Source organism: Alligator mississippiensis, chromosome 2 (assembly GCF_030867095.1).
Source record: "Alligator mississippiensis isolate rAllMis1 chromosome 2, rAllMis1, whole genome shotgun sequence".
NCBI lineage: Eukaryota > Metazoa > Chordata > Crocodylia > Alligatoridae > Alligator > Alligator mississippiensis.
Genome location: NC_081825.1, coordinates 97,204,043 through 97,223,522, shown reverse-complemented (window position 1 = coordinate 97,223,522; position 19,480 = coordinate 97,204,043). Strand labels below are relative to the sequence as shown.

The following is a 19,480-nucleotide window of genomic DNA, read 5'->3' as shown; positions in this document are numbered from 1 at the left end:
GCACATATCAACAGATTACTTAGTATTTTATAGCTGGACATTCTTGTGAATAAATTAAATTTGCATGCAGTAAGCACTCATAGGTCTTCTGCTAATTATTTTCAATAGCTACTGTAAAAACTTTTGAAAATAATTTATTCAGTTGGGTTTGTAGGTTTCAGTGATAACCTGAGAGGAAAAAAAAAATCCCATGTGACTGGAGGCTTGTTCATATGTTAAGGACTGAACAAATCTATTTCCTTTTGCTAAGTTTTCTTAGCAGGGATGAGGCTTCTGGAATTTCTTTTCCAACAGTCTTAATTAATCCAGGAATACAAATACTTCTTGATTTGCAGTTAAAATACAAAAAGAACTTGACAGCACTTTTCATTTTCAAAGTCTTAGTTACTTCAACCAAATGATACTGAGACAAGAGACACCATTAGCTACCTTAAAAAAAAATCACTTCACATATCCCTATTCTAAAGCCATTTTTTCCCTCTTTTTTTAACAACAGATAAAAATGAAGATGTATTTCTCAACGAGAATGGTTTTGAAATCCAGATAGATATAATTTGTGCTAGAAGCAGTACAATAAATACAGTCCATTGTATAGAGACGGAGACTACAGAAATCTTTTTTGGACAATCTTTCACCCTTGTGTTGCCACAAAGGATAGCAACAGCAGGAATATCACTGTAGGCAGTGCACAGTAATAACAGTATAGCCTCAGAGTAGGTCTGACAATACTTGAATTTGGCTCTACAAGCAATCCCACTGCTCCTAACAATAGTTCCATTATGCCACTGGTATACAGAGCGTTGAATTTTAGGCAAAATGATAGGGAAAAACATATTCAAAATAACTGAAAAGACTAGTCTGCACTTGAATGTAAGCCATCTAAGAACAGAAATCAGTGCATCTCCCATGGAACTCTTTTCTGATACAGGGTTGGCTAGTATTCTAATATTATAAAATCTTGTCTGTCTGTCTGTCCATAATGCTTTATTTGCACTCTGAAACAACCAGAGTGCCCCAAGAGCGTTCTGGACAGAAGGCAGTGGCAGTGGTGGCATGCTGCCATGACAGCAGGGACAGAACAGCCGGAGCAGGGGGTTGAAGCCAGTACTGCTGGCTTCGCCCTCCCCCTATTCCCCCCTGCTCCATGCAGGTGGCAGCGACAGAGCAGCCGGAGCAGGGGGGGTGAAGCCAGAGCTGCTGCCCCCCAACCCCCTGGCCCTGCTCCTTGCAGGCAGTGGTGGCACGGGGTGCTGGAGGGGCAAGCTTCCCCCCCTGCTCCTGGGAGACAATGGTGGCACAAGGTGGTGCATGGCAGTGCTCTGTTATCTCCCCCTCACCCCATTCCTGATGGGCAATTGGCTAGTATATAAATAATGTCCATTTGTTTCAGAAACTGCTTTAACTAGCAAAACCGCATTGGAAAAAATTGCCTTAAGAGTCATGTTTATCACCCATTTTTTAACAGGGAAGGAGTCTCTCTCTCTTTCAAACTGTTCCACCATAACAGAGAAAAGAACTAAAGGTCTTTAAAAACTGTTCTCATGGTTTTTCAATTTCTCCATTGACATATTTCTGATGTTACATTTTCTTGTTCTTTATGTCTTTTCCTCTTGGATTTCCATAGTTCAACTTTTACTCTCCTGCACGATATTGCTCTCCACTGCAATATAAACACCTTGATGGCTAGACCTATATTTAATTACATTTAATAGCAGACAGAAAGGTAACAGAGGGCTAGACTTATGATCCAGCCGGTTGCTGGCGTGGCAGAGTAAGTCTATACCTAGGATTACAGAATTCCTAAAGTTTTACAGTACAGAAACCAAAAAAGGCAACAGAAGTTACTTAAATCTTGGCAAGAACAAGTGGAACAGATTGTTTTCCAGTTCTTTTTTCATGAGCTTAATAAGAGCATTTGTGACAATTGTGATTTGTCTCAAAGTAAGACTAATGCTGGAAACCTGAGTAGAAGTTTTTAGCTAATAACCATAAGAATCATATATCCATTTTGAAATTCCCCTGCCACAAGGTTTGTAAATTTAAAAAATTTACATTAGGTGCCTAAGTACTTAACTCTTATGTGACCCCCCCCCCACACACAGCTGCAATGGCATCTTTTCCTAAGCCACCCCCATACTCCAAACCAGGGCTGTCCAACTGGCCTGTGAAGGGTTAGTATGTGGCTTCTGGACACACTTCTCTTGCTGCTATGTGGCAGGGAAAGGCCTGGGTGTCTATGTATAATGTTCATTGCCTCTGTAGCAGAGGCGAAAGGGGAGGAAGGGAGGGCTGGAAATGTGACTTCAAGAAAATGGGACTACAGCCTGCTCAGGGAGGGATGCAGCCCACTCACCATGCAGCCTGAGAAAGCTGCACATAGGCACGACATGAGGCCCTGCAGCCACTCGAAAGTTGGGCAGCGAAAAAACATAGTTCAAATATGCAACTCTCTGTACAGATTAGATTCTAGCATAACATGTTTCTGACAATTCTGTCTTTGGCAATGCTGGAACTCTGGAAGTTATTTAAAAAAAAAAAAGAATCAAAGGTAAAACAAGTTGCTAAGCAAAAGCAGGTTTCCTTTTCCATTTAACAGTAAAAGATCATGCTAACCATCCTTAATCTCTTCTGGGAAAACACTGCATATCTTTCAGATATAGATTTATATTCAATTTAAAATCAATTAAACAGCTTTTCATTGCTTAAGATTCCTTTAAAACCCCCCACAAAAACAAGGTTATGTCCAAGTATAAGTATTTAAGGCTGTCAGGCTGGAGAAGGAAAAATCTATGAGGTTTAAGGGGATGTTTGTGTGTCAAGCAAAACTAAATAAATACATTTTGGTTCGTCATCCTTTATATTAGGGGCTTGATTTTGCTACCCTTATGTTGAATAGTTCCTTACATTGCGAAGAGCTGAATGAATTCCAATGTAACTATTAATAATATATATATATTATTTATAAATATATAAATGTGGCAGGATCATGACCCTCAGCAATGGCTTCAGCAATCTCTACTGTCTCCAGAAAAGTTTATCTAAACAAGGGGTAGGCAACCCCTGGCATGGATGCCAGAGTGTGGCACGCAAGGGTATTTTGCTTGCCACGTGCACCTTGGGGCAGACGGTGGGGAAGGGGCCAGAGCTGCACTGCCACAACAAGGATCAGGTTGCTCACAGCTCCCCCACCATCTGCCCCTGGCATGCCAACATCTTACAAGTCTAGGTTGTGGGTGTTTTTGGCACTGCCCAAAAACATTGCCAGCTCCTGATATAAACCAAGTCCTTTGTTTGATTACTTTCATGAAAATGAACACTGCTGTTAATAGTTAGTACCATGTTTAGTAGTAAATCCAATTCTCACTCATAAACAGGACAAGATATTATACTATTGTACCTGAAGGACACAACTTGGCTCAGGTGCTACGAGATCCTCCCCCTTGTTAGAACTGGGGATTCTAAGGTATTTTTCCCCCTTCTTCCCGCTCCTCTAGTTTTTTTACCGAAGTGTCCAGGGACAGACATATCATGAGGATCTCAAAGGTCTATAATGATACAAGCTTGACATTTCACATATAAAACCAATTCAATCACCTTCCTTAAGTTATCAGTCTGGACACAAAAACCATGGTTGGTTTTTTCAGTCCACAATGATATCTTAAGGAGGGTGATTTAATTAGTTTTATATGTGAAATGTCAAGCCTGTATCATTGCAAATGTTCTATATATGTATGAACATACTGAGACTAATGCTGCTAACTTTCAAGTTTTTATCATTTTATCAAGCTATCTTGTGTTTTTCGTAAATCCCAGTTCCTGGGATCTTGTTATTTTGTCATACTCAGTTTTCTTTAGAGATAATATCTGTAGTTGTAATTATTGCTGAGTAAACAGAAAGAAAAAAAAATCAAAAGAACTGAAAAATAGTATTTGTATAGATTCTATTTTTGGAAACCTACGTCAATTTTCTTCTAGTTAGGATTGACTTTACTGCAAAGCTACTTATTAGTTTTCATTACTGTAAAGCATTATTATGTTAGAAGCACAAACTTTGGAACAACTTGTTGACTGCAGTAAAATAAATTTTATGGAAATCTTTAAAATGATTTAGGACATCAATCCAACTTCTTTATAATATTCTCAAAAGTGATTTCATGACATTCATCTGCAGAAAGATAAATTCTTAGCAAAAGATTGGAAACACATTTTAAAATGAATATAGTGCTATATGTCTGTAGGATATCAGATTTACAGTCTTGGAGATGAAATGGTCAAATACATCTATTGGCACCTTTCAGCTCTAGGGACTGCAAGAGTCTATCTTATATTCATTATAATAAACTGGTTCTACTCCAAGGATAAATTTGTAAGCAACCATTCATCCTTCTTAAGGAACCTAAACTGCCAAGTTCAGCAAGTCTCAGTCCTGTACAGGCTCTTTTTTAATACACAGGTGAAGCTGATTATAAGACATACTAGTTCAAAGTCATTATCACTTTACAGCCTATTTGTGTGCTTTTCCTAGTGCAAAAAGGGTTTAAAGGTGGTGGGTCTAGCTACTTAAGAACTCAAATCCTGGGTGACAGACAAGGTGCTATCATAGCCACCTTTGCAGCCCCAGGCCAGCCTTGGTCCTACCCCAAAAGCAGTTACTCAAGATCCAGTATCAGGGATCAGTGTTATTCTGCCAATCTGCGAAGACACCCATTTCTACAGAGATTTCTTATCAAATGTAACATCCATGATTTTCCCACTGTCTAGACAAAGCAAGGAAGTAGGTAAAAATGGGCTGACTAGCTTCTCAGCCCATGCAAACTAGGGCTCAGTTTGATCAGCAAAGGGGAAAAAATCTGAGAAACTGGCTCTTTTCCAGCAACTTTTCTTTCCTAGCCATTTGTTTACTCCTTATCCTCATCTGCTTAGCTTGGTGGTATATAAAAACCATACTTCAGTTGCTGATGTATTGAGTAAGGATAGACAGGACATCCATGCCTATTTTGTCCGACCTCCTACACAGAGAGAGAACTTCACAGGGCAATGCTTAGGTCAAATCTATACAACTCATAGCACTGTAACACCTTTTACTCCCAAGGAACCTAGACTGACTTTGAACCCATCACCTGAAGCTGAAAGGCTCCAGGTGCCCCTACCATTCCACTGAGTCATTTAGTTCCTTATGTCTACTGAATGACTCTCGAATGACTGAATGACGTCAGACTTACTGATGATGAAATTTTGTGCCTCCCTCCATCATTTTCTGTCAGATAAGAATCGACAGATGCTAATCTATGCCTTTGATACCTCAAATAATTATAAATGTATTGTACTCAGGGGTGATTATGCTGTAACCCAATAAGCAAGACAGATCCTCGGAGTGTCATATTAGTAGTCGTTAGTCTTCACTGGATGTTAGTCTATAAATTCTAGATTAGGGAACTGTCCCTCCCAACACAACAGATGTGTTGGTATTACATAAGCATGGTCCTCAATTCCTTTGGAGTTTTTAAAGCCTGTTATTAGAAGACTCAAAGAAAATGATGGTACACAGCTATGCTATCAAAGTGTTTCTACTCTGCTCACTGCATATCTAAGGGTATCTCTGTGCATGAATGCAAATGCAATCATACCAAATGTTTCAGTGATGGATGCCTCAGCAATCAATGTAAAATTATTATCCCTAGCAAACCAGTGACTACAACAGAATTATGGAAAAATAGGGCTGGAAGGGACCACAGGAGGTCATGTATCCAATTCTCTGCTCAAGGCAGGATCATTTTGTGCAAATCATTTTACATATAATCACAATATAACAATAACACTGCATATATGCAAATTATATTTGTTTCATTGGGTTGCACTGGTGACACTGGTAGGTGTTTTTGGGCCACGCGATATATTTATAAGAAGAAACATTACCAAAATGTCTAAGGGAAGACCATACTAAGTAAGGTAAGCTAGCTCTGTGGCAAAAACATGCAACATTTAGAGGCATGTCAAGATGACTGTACAAGAATTACCAATGCAGGTAAATGATATGGAATAAAATTCTGATAGTATGGTCAATTACTTCACTATTTGTAGTACTCTTTTCAGAAATATTTTAGTCAAAACGCCAAAACCCCTTGCAGTCATTACTGGCATATGCCCATCTTGACACATATCTCTGTACATTAAGATAAGAACAAGCTTCTCAATGAGGCCCATAGTCTTTTGAATCTACATAGCAGCAGAAAGCATTTTGGTTTGGATCACTATGAATAAATATGAACAAAACAAGCCCATGCACCAAAGTCTGTAGGTCTGGAGAGACAAGATCATTTTTACCTAGTATTTAATTGCTGTTAAATGTGGCAGTGACATTTTCTAGGACCAGTGTATGGACAATTTATGAGTTTTATTTAAATATGAACTCTATGGGTCAGAACCTATTTCTTCTATTAGGAATCTAAATGCAATCCTATTCCAGTTCTTGAAAAACCATTAATTGCAAAGGTAGACAGGTCCTCTTCCTTCCCTCCTCTTATACCCTCTCTTTTTTTTTTAAACTTAGGCTGAAGGCTAAGTTTGAAGGCACACAAGAAAAGTAGATCTATTAACTGCTTTTTAGGGACATGAGCAAAACAGAAAAGGACCACACTTAGAGGCATTCATGTCTAAGAGCCACTTTGACAGTTAATTAGATGGAATAGGATCTGACCATGTTTATGCTTTGTGATTATCTTTACTGTATTCCTTATACCAAACATTTTGTGCTAAGGGAGCTGTGGTACTTGTGTGTCTGCATTTGAATGGGAGAGTCATTCTAGGACATCAATCTTTTGAGTGCTGGTCCAGAAAAAGATGAAGGATGCTGGCCAAAGGCATCAGAAAAGAGGCCTTTGATACTGTTTTGCATCCTATTCTCATAAGGAAGTTAGCAGGCTGTGGGGTGGACGCTTACACGGTCAGGTGGGTGGCCAACTGGCTTAGGGACTGCACCCAGAGAGTGGGGGTGGATGGATCGTTTTTGACCTGGAAAGAGGTGGGCAGTAGTGTCCTGCAGGGGTTGGTCCTTGGACCGGTGTTATTTAGTATCTTCATCAGCGATTTGGACAAGGGTGCGGAGAGCACCCTGTCCAAGTTCGCAGATGACACCAAGTTATGGGGCAAAGTTAGCATACCGGAGGGCAGGGAGCAGATTCCAGCTGATCTGGACGGGTTGGGACAATGGGCAGAATGAAACAGAATGCAATTCAACAAAGACAAATGCAAGGTACTCCCCCTAGGGAGGAGGAATCCCCAGCACAGGTATAAGTTGGGGGATGACCTCCTTAGCAGCTCACTGGCTGAGAGGGATCTTGGAGTCATAGTTGACTCCAAGATGAACGTGAGCCGACAGTGTAACAAAGCCATCAACAAAGCCAATCGCACCTTAGCAGATACATAACCAACAGATCAAGGGAGGTGATGCTCTTCCTCTACGCAGCACTAGTCAGGCCGCAGTTGGAGTACTGTGTCCAGTTCTGGGTGCCGCACTTCAAGAGGCATGCGGAGAATCTGGAGAGGGTCCAGATGAGGGCCACTCGTATGATTACTGGCCTCCGTACAAAACCCTACGAAGGGAGGTTGAGAGATCTGGATCTCTTCAGCTTTCACAAGAGACATCTGAGGGGAGACCTTGTAGCAGCCTATAAGTTTATCAAGGGAGGACAACAGAGAGTTGGAGATGCGCTATTTACCAGGGCACCCCTAAGAGTACCTAGGAATAATGGGTACAAACTAGTGGAGAGTAGATTCAGGTTAGACATTAGGAAGAAATTTTTCACAGTAAGGGTGGCCAGAATCTGGAACAGGCTGCCAAGAGAGGTGGTACTATCACCTAACTTGGAGGTCTTCAAGAGGAGGCTAGATAGCCACCTGACTGGGGTTGTCTGACCTGGGTCCTTCTCCTGCCTGGGGCAGGGGGTCGGACACGAAGATCCTTCGGGGTCCCTTCTGACTCTACAATCTATGAATCTATGGAAGAGTTTCTATGATCTGAAGGGAAAAAACGAGTTGGCTAGTGAATTCCAGGATAGATGGCCTGGAACCTTGAAAGGACATGCATCAAATCCCAAAGAATGTTCAATACTAGTCAGAAAACCAAGGTTTGGACTAAAGCCCAGGAGGGTTCTTATTTTGCCTAGATGTATCATGTCGTCTAAAGTGAAGATTGATTATTTTAGAAAATCCTCTACAAAATGTGCTCCTTTTAGCTTTAACTATCATATGCCCCTGAAAGAGTAAAGTATGTATTAGTGTAAGGATAAGAATGGAGATTTACTTAGATGAGCATGCTGAAGCTACTGGGGAGTGTTGAGATGGATGTTACTTAGAAAATGGAGTCCACTTTCAAAGAGAGGCACAGAAAAAGATTATGGCTATACAAAACTATGTATGCAAGTTAACAAAAACGTAATTTAGAGTAGGAACTTGCAAAAATGCTAGTTATTTTGCAATAACTGCCTACATGCATGCTTTTAACTCACTGTCAGGGTATTTGCCTCTCAGTGAGCATGTTTACACAAGATGTTTACTGCAGAGTTGCTTAATTAGCTCTGCAGTAAAGTCTCAGGATCTACATGTATGGCCCTATTAGGCTGCAGTAAACTAATAAACATTGCCATAAGTTAGTACTTGTAAACACAAGTCCTTTCCTGTGACAGCATTACTTACTGTGCTGCAACACGTGTAGACACTGATGGAGCTGGCTGGGGCACAAGGTTGTTTCAGTGCAGGGGCTACCTGCCAGCTAGCCCCTCACTGGAGCACCTTTGTGCCCCAGCCAGCCACTCTGCAGCATACCAAGCCAGTTCAGAGCAGCTCTGGGCTAGCAGGCTGACCTCCCGGGCCCCCTGCCAGCTGGGGCTGTGCTGACCCTGCTCAACATGCCGTGGTCCCAGGTGCACGTGTAAACGAGGTGCCCAGGAGTAATAAACTCTGGTGCAAACTGCACCAGAGTTTATTCAGTAGAATTAATATCACATGTAGATGAGCCCAGTGAAACAGGAATAAGCTTTCTCTCATTTACAGAGGAATAAAGCATACACATTTCAAATTTAATTTTACATTTGCATATACACCTAATTTATCTCATGGTAACTTGTTCATGTATCCATACCCAAAATCTAAGTCAGGCGAATGTGACCATCTAGTCAAAATGGAAGTTTATAAGCAAATGAATTAAGTGATAATAGAGGATTTTTAAAGGACAGGGTGCAGGTAGCATGGTGCATCATCACATAACACAATGCATATTTTTCTCCAACTAAAAAGAAAGTAGAAGCTGCACCCCAGCACATACCCCAGACACTCCAGCATGGCCCCAAAGTGCCCCTCATTGCTCTTTATGCATTGATTTTGCCACCTCAGGTGTGCCCTGGCTCCATTTTGTCCCCTGTTATCCCACACATCCCCCATGCTCAGCTTCACCCCCTTGTGTCCCAAATCCCATTAGACCCCAACAGTCCCTTCACGCCCCACTGAGTTCTACCCTGCTCCCTCACTGCCACCATGAACCCCATCATACCAGTCCCTCATCTTCCCAATTGCTCACCATCCCCATTCCCCACTGAGCCCTTTTCCCCTGCCCCTCTGAGCACCAAAACCTCAGTGCAGACTTTCACATCTCCTAGACACCCCTACCTACAATCCATCTTGCTCTTAACCCCTCACCCCCCACTTAAGCCCTACAGACCCTACAACACTGCTTAGCCACAAACCCCTCACACCTCCCCATACCCCTCCACCTCCATAACGCTCCCACTCCTCCTCACCCCCAGCCCTCTATCTCAAAGATTCTCCTCCCCTCAAAACCTCCTTGTGGCCCATAGCTGCCCCCCCCCCCCAATCCAGCCCTTCATGGCCCCTCCCAAACATTTGCCCCAAACCCTCATAATCCTTTCAGGACTAACCCCCCTCCCATCCTCCTCTCTCCCCTCTGCTTCTCACAGCATGCCCATAGCTAGCATCTACTGCTATCCACACTCAACATACAGGGAAAAAACAATTAAGGTTGGGGAGGACTTGCTTCAGCCACTTGCCAGCTCCTACCTGGGAGACCAACCCCTCTGAGACTGCTCATGTGCAGCTTTATGTCATCCTAGTCGCACCACTAGTTCAGCCTCCATCATCTGCTGCCATGAATAAGGGTCACTGCAGTAAGTTATTTCTTTGCCTCACTTTTGCCTTCTGCCTCTGCCCACTGTGCCACATCTACTAGACAGCTGTCCCTCCCCTCCCTATCTCTGATTCACTGTCGGGTTGAATCTCTTAGGAACAAAGCCACCCAGTATAGGTTCCTAGGTAGCAGCACCTTTACTGGACACCCTTGTAGGGCCTGAACATAAAAACATTACCAGGATAACTGCAGAAGGAAGGCTAGCTTGATTAGCAGAAGATCAAGGGCTACTGAACTCTACAGAGTGAAAAGCAGAAATCAAGTAGATAATAATGATCTATGAAGTCCATTGGCTTCCTCAGCCCAACTTAATAGAAATGAAGCTGTCCCAGTGGGAAGTTTGTTTTAAGCTTTTGAATGGAACAGGAATCAAATAGCAACTGTACCACCTCTTCCCCCCGATCTGACCCTGGTAGGATTCAAACACAGCAGCTTGGTGAGTTTTAGGTAGGGTGGAGTTCTACAAGAACAGACTTTTCAAAGCACTCCAGGGTAGCATAACAGTTCCCAATACTCCAATAATGAGATGAGAATAATAATAAATAATAGATGAGATTGAGAACTTTTCAGAATTCTACCTACCATGACTTTCAAACTCCCTAACTTAATTTATAATTGGATCATCTCACTCAGCTACTCAGAATGAAAAAGCTGGAGCAGTTAGCCTTATGTAAATTAATGGTATTCCTAAAGGGAGCTGATCCTTTTGTTTCCTAATTATTTTTAATAGTATATTTACTCTTCTTCAGCTAATCTAAATACCACATCCATTGTGACTGCTTTAAACCATCTCAAATAGCAGATTTATTAATGTATATGCAGCTAATATGTTAAAATGTTACTAATCACAAATTTTCAAGACCAGAACAAAGTCACATAGCAAATGTGAACGAGTAAAAAAGTATGAAAATAATACATACATGCCAGCATTTTTCCAATCAGCTGCTTATGTTTAAAAATCAGTATGAAACAGCAGAAATATTAATTTTAAAAATCTCTCTTTTAAAAAACACTGAAGTCTTACAACACCCAAACTACATATGATTGCAGCTGGTTCCAAGTAACAGTTGACTCATTCAGTTACACCCTACAGTATATCAGAAACACAAACGTGTAACAGTGTGCTTTAAAGAATATGCCTTGCAACCATTCTATATTAATACCTTGTAACCACACCCTCCACCAAACCTGTCTTTCCAGATACAAGGAGATGATGCAATATTGTCACAGAAATACTTACTCTATCCTTAACCATGGCCATTTTTCCAACAGCATGTCAGACATTGATTAATCTTAGCATTTAAGATGCAGGGAATAGTTTACAGATATCTCCTCTCCAGAGGGGAAAAAAAAATCACAATACTTCAATTCCCAAAACTTTTCAATCCAAGTTGAAATCCTAAAAAATTTCTGTATCCACTGCTCACTAGTCACACATGAAGATTCAACTCTTCCAAGAACAAAGCCAGCCAGAAAAAAAAACAGCAGAAGGCAGGGCATTGTGGCACCTTAAAGACTAGCTCGTTCAGAGGCATGAGCTTTCATAGGCTACATCTGTGATTCTCAATCAGAGTTCCATAAAATTGTTTTATGGGCGATACAGGGTGGAAACACCTAAACATGATTCAGAAGATAAACCCAAATATTTCAAATAGTAATCCAGAGTATTATAAAACATTCTGAGATCTTGTGGTCCTTCTGAGTCCTCTGCAACAGAAGAATTGCTCTATTATTTTTTTCTATAGTCAAGAAACAAGAGAAAGCTAAGAGCTGGCATTTTCTGAGGGGCGCTTTGTGTTTAATGAGGGGTGCCCTACATCTAAAAAGGTTGAGAACCACTGAGCTACAGCGTATTTTGTCAGATGGTATGAATGGTATGAAGTCCATTCATAGGATCTGATAAAGTAGGCTGTAGTGTACAAAACCTCATGCCTCTGAACGAGTTCATAGAAGTGCCACACTGCCCTGCCTTATCCCTAACTTCAGGCTAGCAGAGCTAACTACCTCTCTCAGAAAAAAAGACTGTGTATTGTAAGAATTTAAAAAAAAAGGCCATTTAATAATTTTAATTTCTTGTTATATTTTTTTCTTTTTGTCCTCTTCAACAACACCACTTGTTATACAGCAATATCCAGAGGCTCCAGTTAGGAGCAGAGTCAGTGCTGGGTACTGTATAAAGAAAAATGAAAGACTGTTTGCACTGAAGAGCAGATTCACGCAGCTTAAACCAGTGATGCTCAATCTTTTGGCCCCGTGGACCACATAAGTGATGAAGGGTTGGTCAATGGGCCAGACTGGGCCCCATACTGCCTCGATTAGCCCTGTGAGCTAAATCTAGTGTACATGGCCATGATATCTGGCCTACAGAAGTTTGACATTAGGGGAGCAGCCACTCCCTGGCTACCAAAGTTTTGGGAGATATTTTTCCATAGGCCAGATCTGACCCATCTGAGCACCCCTGGTTTAAACAGACTTTACATCAGTTCTAAGGGGAGAAAGATAGCTGAGAAATCTAGAGTCACTGCCATCAATTCAGAGCTATCCTTTTAAGTGTCACTTATTTTAAAGTACTATTCCATTGAATAAAAGACATGGCCAGCAGAAGGAGCCGTTTATTTCAATGCTCGGCTACTGAATCAGTTGGTAAATATCATCCAGTCTCTTTCCTTTCTTATTTTTCTCTCCTAAACTTAAAATGAGACCTGGCTAGAAGTCATTAGTGAGTAGAGCATGTAGGTATTTAGAGATTCCACAACAATGTGCTGAGTCTAATAACCTGAATAGGAATAGTCTAATTATCTCAAATGGAACTCCCTATGGCAGTAAGCACTCTGCTCAGTAATAACTGATTCTTGAATTGAGCCTTCAGACTGTAAGCTCTTCTGGGCAGGGAATTAGTCTTTATTTACTCTGCAAAACACCATGCACATGCATTAGTGCCACATAAAGAATGATACACTCAGAGCACTAGGAACAAGGGAGAACTTATTGTAAAACTGTTTAGCTTAACTGTCTCTAATTTTCTAGAGAGTAGAATGTACAGAGTAAAAGCATCTGAAGTTTGGGGGTTTTTTATACTACCTTCTCCCCCTCCCCACTCCAAATCAGCACATTCTGCACATTTTTTAGGGAGGAGAGGCTCAAGGTTAATATAGCTACAATTCTAACCCCTTTTATCTTTTTGCAAAGTTTTTATAGCTGTTTGTGATCTCCCCCAAAACAAAGACTTTAAGGCCTTTAAAGGAAAAACTTTAAAGCCTCTCTCACAGAAAAAAAGACAATAAAAGGACAGAATTCACTTTCAACCTTTCAAGGAGTGGTTTTTAAAAAAATGATGAAAAAATATTTTTAAAAATAAAAAAATAGTTTAAACAGCATATTTGAAAGCGTGTTGCTCAGAGCTCCAGTCCTCTGACAGTATATATTTCCTATTAAGAGCTAAAAATACATTCCCAAAATACTCCATCAGCGGAAAATAAACAGTGTTTGCAATTACTGCACTCTACACTTTATGCAAATGAGTTTGCAATGAATACAGAATTATGTAGATAAAGGAAAAACACAATCTTGTCCCCCCAGAGTCCCTGAATTGGAACTTTTATTCTGGATATGAAAGACTGGCTCTGGATTGGCAGTGTCCTGCTATGTCTGCTGAGAAGAGGTAGTATAATGCTGGTTGGTACTGCAAGAACATGGCTATATTGATTCCAGTGTGGAAGGCAGCCACAGGCTTCTGATTTTTAACACAGCTTATTTGCCTCCCTGCAGCACTGTGTGAACAGAGCTATGTTAATTAGCTCTGCCTTTCAGTGGAGATAATTATCCCACCTACAATGCCACACAGGTAATTATATTGACTGGAATCAGAAGCAGTGTAGGGGTATAGCATATGTAGGATTCTGTACCAGGACTTGCGCTGCAAAATTTGGTTGCTTTAGTAAAAACACTTCAGCATCTGAATTCATTAGACCAGTCGTGTTCAACTCATAGGGCCCCATGAGCTGGATCTGGAACATGGAGCTGCGTTGTCTGGCCTGCAGCGCTGGATTTTTGTGGAAGCCACCAAACTGCTGCAGTTCCTGAACTGCCGCTACTCCCACCACCAACTATCTGGCCCGGAGGTCAGAGTATGTGTCTTTATGCTCCAGATCTGGCCTAATACGAGTATGAACAAGATATGGCCAGCATGTAGCTTCCCGTAGGTCCTGAAACTTGATAGCAGGACAAGAGGCGGCATAGTCACTATGGTTCTAGGAGCCATGCCAATTAATGCTGCCATTGCTTGTCATGCTGCCGAATTTCCAGACCCATGAGGAGGCCCACAGGCTGGACAACAGCTCTACTGGCCATATCTCGGTCATCCTTGTATTTGGTTTGTCCATATTGGCTTTCAAAGATCCTTTGTCACCTGGAATTAGGCTTCTAAATATGTCCAGTTTGAACAACTAGATATCTAACTTCTGTTTTATGTCAACTGCAATCCAAATTGGAGCTGAGAAGTACCTGAACTCCACCTAAATTCCCAATGAATTAGGTACCCACGGTAAGCATAATTAGAGTGGGACAAGAGGAGCACCAGCCCTGGGCACTAATTAGGAAGAAGTGCCAGAATCACCCCCTGGAGTCTTTACGACTGCAGGAGCGGTTCTGCACTGCCCCTCCCCAGCCACAGAAGCCAGGCAGGGCAATGCCACACCAACAGTCTATCTGCGGGGGCAAGAGGTGACCAGAATGGTATCCCTCCCCTCCTCCCCTTTTTCACTTCTTCCTTCCCTCCCCCCAACCCTCAGGAGCCTTCATCAGGCATAGCCCTAAACACAATATACAGGCAGTCCTCGACTTAACAACGTTGAGTTACAACGTTTTGCACTTACAATGTTTATAAATTGGCACCGTTTCAACTTTATGATGTCAGTTTCGACTTTATAACACTTGATCCGATGTGACGCTACGCCAGCGAACAAGTTCGCTGCGTCGCTAATCTGCCTGGAGAACATCTGTCAGACTCCCCTGGACACTTTCTTTAAGAAAGCAGTCAAGACTCCACAAAATCCTGCAACCAAGACTCCTGACAAGACTCCAGATAAGAACTGTTCAAAAAGTCCAACCAAGAGCCTTTCAAAAAGTCCAGCAAAGACACCTCAAAGAAGTTCTTCCAAATCAATATGATTGCTATTTACAATATAAATACATTAATGTAGCTATATTACTCATCTATAATTGATCGAGTACAAAATTATGGGTTATTTTTGGTGAAAATAGGGTATTGGGCTTTGGTTCAGGAATCAAACCCCCATTTATAACATTGTTTCTTATGAGAAAATTGGTTCTGCGTTATGTTTCGATTTAAGACACGGTTTTCAGGAACCAATTGTGTTGTAAGTCCGAGACTGACTGTATATGTAAGGGGGGGGCAGCAAATGGGGCACCAGGGTTGGCTCCCAGGGAGCCTGGCCATGGGGCTACTGCCACCTCAGCAGAGCTGGAGCTGCTATAGTAGCAGTGGCAGCAGTAGCTAGGGAAGATAAGCCTTCCCTTCCACTGGCCTATGTCTCCCTCCCCCCCGGCTTACAGTGGTCCACATACCCCTACACACTCCCCACACAAAGTGCTCAATGAGCTTGCTGCACCTCTGGGTACCAACAGAGCACACCTATTTCATACTGACAGCACCGAGTCACTACCAAGTGCTTCACCCAACAGCTACTCTGACGCAAGAATATGAGGGTGGTGGTCCCCATGTTTTGCATAGTTTCCTAGTGCTTAGAATACTTGCTCAGGAAGTGGGACACCTGTTTTCCACACCGTTTCACCCTTTTTCTTCTTACAGCAGACACTAAGGGGAAGAGTATTTACACAGAGCCTGTCTGGACTGATCTGTCCCCTGCCTCTCTTCCTTATAGTTTTGAGCATTTAAAGGCCTAGGAAGTCCAAACCTGGAAGCTGAAGCCCTACCATTTTGTTTAATACCACTGACGAACTTATCCTCCATGAATCTGGTTAATCCTCTTTGAAACTTGTTAAACTGTCAGCCACTTGTAGCAATGAGTCCTACCACTTAACTACATGTTGGGCACATCTACACGTCCATTAATGCACCCTAGTTACTGTGCATTACATTTAGTACTTGGTTAACCAAGTACTAGTTCAATGCGCAGTAACTCACGCTACTGCAAAGTAGCGCCAATGCATGGTGGGGGGGGGGGGCGGTTATGCTTACTATGCAGTAGCGTGATAACACTGTGCAGTAGCATATTAGCATGGTTTTTGACCAGCACGCTATTGCATAGTAAGCATAACCCACCCTCCGTACTCTCATGTAGATGCACCCACTGTATAAAACCCCCCCCCAGAACCTTCCTTTTTTGTTTAAACCTGATTCCTAATACTTTAATTATATGTCCTCTAATTCTAATATTGTGAGAAATGGTAAGTAGTAAATTTCTTTATTTTCTGCACACCACACAGGATTTTACAGAAATCTGTCAGATCACCCTTAGTCATCTCTTCCCTAAACTGTAGTCCTAGGCTATTTAGTCTCATCTTGTACAGAATCTTCTCTGTGGCTTTGGATCATCCTTAATGCCCTTCTCTGTACCTTTTGTAGTTTTACCATACCCATTTGTAGGTAGGGGAATTAGCACTGCATGTAGTATTTAAGGTGTGGGCATACCATGAATCTATTCAAGTGGCATAATGACATTTTCTGTTTTGTTTTAACATTTTCTTCTCAATAGTTCCTAATAGCCTGTTCACCTTTTAGACTGTTGCTGAATGCTGGAGCAATGCTTTCAGAGAACTACCTACGATAATTCCAATTCCACTCTATCTTTCCTGAGTAGCTATACCTAAAGCAGTGGCCATCATCATGTAATATGCATCACTGCACACATCAACACTGAACTTCATCTGCTAGTCTGTTACCCATTTACTCAATATTATGAACTCTTTTTGCAGTTCTTTGCAGTCATTTTTGTTTTTTACCACCCTGAATAAATATTTTTCTGTCATATGTGAGCTGGGTCACCTCACTATTTGCCCCTCTCCAAATCACTTAGGAATCCGTCAAACATCACAGGCCCCAGGACTGACCCGCAAGGGACTCCACTGCTAACCCTCCTCCATTAGGAGAACTAACTACTCTTTTTTCCCTGTTTGTTAACCAGCTACTGATCCATGAGTGGACTTTGCCTCTCATCAGGCTATATATGGCAGTCAGGAGCCATTTGGATTCTAGTTGCTACTGCCAAGATTATTTTTTATTTTTTAACCAAGTATTAGATAACAGAAAATGAAGATATAATCCAGGACTCTCCCCTCACAGGGAGAATACCCTATACTAGCATACAAGGAAGACCTGGTATCTAGTTCTTCTTTCCCGTGAGTGTTTAATATAAAATGTATAAGCAGTCCTGGGAAAGAATACATGAACAGTGTTGGGAGAAAGGACTGGAATCTCCTTCGTCTCTCCTCTCTTACATGAATACCTTCATTACTAGGCAAAGAGGTTTAGTCCCTTTCACTTGCTCTCCATTTTGGCCCTATCATACTTGAATTCATGGCTGCACAGAGGAACAGCTCCAACATGAGGGGTGGAGTTGCCCCAACCTTACTTATATAGACTGATGGATATAAGGTAGGACACTTTTCTGAAAGGTAGGACACATGGGCTTGAACTCCTTTAGGCTGAAGAGGGCATTACATGCAGATCTCCCATTTCTTGGGAAAGTGCTCTAACCACATAAAAGGTGGAAACCTTCGCTACCTGTTTCTCCTCGTCTCAACCCAAATTTGAGTAAGTGGAAGGGAGGGACAGAGTACCTGCTTATGTGATTCAGATAGCGTGGCTGCACTACTTTCTCCCCGACCCTCTCTTCCAGGCACTTCTTAAAAGTTGTCCGTACCCAAAGGATCAATTTAGATCCCTAAGTTAAACACAGGGGCTTGGGTTGTGAACCCAGGATTTATGTCTAGGAAACAGGTGGGAATTCAGGCACACTCCTCTATTTGGGACTTCCTATTAGCTAACTTGGGCAATCCCCTGCTGGCTGTTGTGAATCCCATTTCTAAGTGCATAAATCTCCCCTTAGGTCGCACGCAGAACTCAGCTGTCTAACTGAGGTCTAAGAATTCTTCTTTGGGAGCCGAGCACCTAAAAGTTAGCCACAGCAGTACTGACCTGTCTGGATGAGAGCCTGAGTCTGAACGTGTGCTGGGAACTACCAGATGTATAGCCATCTGCCCTAATTTCAGCTGAGGCAAGCAGCCAGAATAGCCACATCAGTTCTAACCCCTCATGTAAATGGGCAATGCCACTATGTGCAACAATGAATCTTATTCTTCCTTCAAACCAAGGCAAAAATAAAACTGCAGGAAGCAGGTTTTAGGGCAATGTATCCATGCCTAAACTATGGGTTTGCACTTCTGCAGTTTGGTGGCAGAACTTGGAGCAAATCCTTAGTGCTGAAACGCTATGAACACTAGTATGGGTTAAGACACTAGCATGGACACTTTGAACATGATACCTCTTAACAGAAGAGGATGGAAGGAGAAATTCAGCTACCTAGCATAAAAATGTTACCTCACACTGACACAGGATCAGAGCTGAATACACAGCTATACTAAAACCATACAGAAGGCAATATGCAGAATCCTAATAAAAGAAAAACTGACAGTCTGACAGGTCTGAATGGGAACACTTACTCCACAGATGTAGTCTGGATGAAAGATAAGTATACCATTCTTTGAGGTACTACTCAATCAATGGTTTATACTTGCAGCCTGCCAGAACCAGATGGTAGTTAAGGTGACAGGCTAAATTCATGATGTACACTCTGAACACACAAAAGGACAACCCATGACAACAGACCACAGCGAGTAAGCATTATATCAAAGGAGACACAAAACAGATCAAAATAAAGCTCTCTCTTCTCTCCATGTAAAACAAGAACAGGCACAATGGAAGTCAACCTAACTGCAAAAGTAAATCTAACTCTCTAATCAAGAATCTAAGCTAAACTACATTTATCCTAACCAAAATACAGCAAAAGCTATGTTATCCAGCACTTTATCAACCAGAAAGCTCCACTAACTGGCATCTGAGGGACGCGGCAAAACCAAAACCGAAAGCCCCACTTCCGGTTTTGTCACTGCGAGCTGGGTTCTTCTTCTTCACTTCTTTAGCCCACAGCCTGGGGCAAAGCAGCCTGGGTGGGGCTCCCCTCCCTGTCCCCTGGCGCACTGACGCCAGGGAGTGCACCACCCAGTGCACATTTCATTAAC

At 42.0% G+C, this 19,480-nt stretch overlaps 1 protein-coding gene across 8 annotated transcripts in view; it reads right to left on the bottom strand.

The window, feature by feature from the left end:
- The window catches only part of SH3D19 (SH3 domain containing 19), a 141,520-nt gene that overhangs the window by 68,278 nt on the left and 53,762 nt on the right, over positions 1–19,480 (bottom strand). The gene's annotated exons all lie outside the window — the stretch shown is intronic.